We start from the raw sequence: 1,334 nt of genomic DNA, 5'->3' as shown, positions 1-1,334 counted from the left end.
TTAAAAAGTTAAATCCATACTTCCTACAGCCAGAGACCTTCGAGGCTGTATAGAGAAACAACTTCACAAAACAAAAAAAAAAAAAAAAAAAAAAAAAAATTACAAAAAACAAAGCCCAAAACCAAGCTGAATAAACAGTTCTTTGACATTCCTCTAAAATAGGACACAAGGCCCCGTGCCAGAGCAACTGCTTAGCATGGGCAAAGCACTGGGCGCCATCCCCTGTATCAGAGTCAATTAAATACCAACAGCTTCTGAAGGTCTGTGTGAAGGAAACGCAATGAAGTTAGTGAAATGGCGTCCACACTCCTCTTAAAGATAATTTTGGAATAAATACAAAACAGTCAGAAAATTCAGATTTGGTTTACAAAACACTTTTTCTAAAGGCGTATTTTAAATCACCCTGTGGCATGTTAGCTACATCAGTAGCCTTAGTAAGTGAGGCGAAGACACGCCCAGAAGGCAAGGCAGAAGGAAGGTCCCCCCCACCCCCCGGGTCAGAAACACTGAGATAATACTACCTGTCAAAATCCAAAACTAGTCCCAAGAAGACACGGGGCTATTTACAACAGCACATACGGGATACATCAGGCATGGATACAGTTCAATCACACTCAAGCAGGCTGCGACATGTGACTTCCCCCTTCCCCAGCCGGGGCCATGTCTTTAAACTGCTCCTTCCGAGAAGCAGGGGCAGGAGGAAGGGACGGAAAGCAGAAGGGAGATTTCGCTTAATCCTTCAGGGTATATGAGAGAGTTAGAAGACTTCTGTTACCAGCAGAAGGAGTCTGGAATGTAGCCAATGGGGCCTATAAATCAGTAAAACCGCATAATCTTCTGGCATGGGAGTGAACTGCTCATCTTAGAGATAAACACTCAGCCTACAACAGGCGAAGGCACAGGATGAAAATCGGCCTTTAACAAAACAGTGGACAGTGAGGATTTTAAAATCTTTACATGGGCCCGGGGAAGATGGCTCAGGGGTAAAGGCACTTGCTCATGAGTCTGATGGCCTGAGGGTCCATCCCGGGGACCTACATAGTGGAAGAAGAGAACAGATCCCTTCAAGTTGTTCTCTGACTTTTAAACACACACACACACACACACACACACACACACACACACACAGAGACAGAGAGAGAAAGAGAGAGAGAGAGAGAGAGCGAGAGCGAGCAAATTAATCACTTAAAAGTCTTCATTGGCTGGTAAGATAGCTCAGCTGATAAAGGTATCTGAGTTAAATTTCTAAAACCCACATGGTTGATAGAAAGGCATTGCTACAAGTTGTCCTCTGTGTGTGTGTGTGTGTGTGTGTGTGTGTGTGTGTGTGTGTG

This window comes from Mus caroli, chromosome 12, assembly GCF_900094665.2.
Source record: "Mus caroli chromosome 12, CAROLI_EIJ_v1.1, whole genome shotgun sequence".
In the NCBI taxonomy this organism is placed as follows: domain Eukaryota; kingdom Metazoa; phylum Chordata; class Mammalia; order Rodentia; family Muridae; genus Mus; species Mus caroli.
This window is presented reverse-complemented; position numbering follows the sequence as displayed.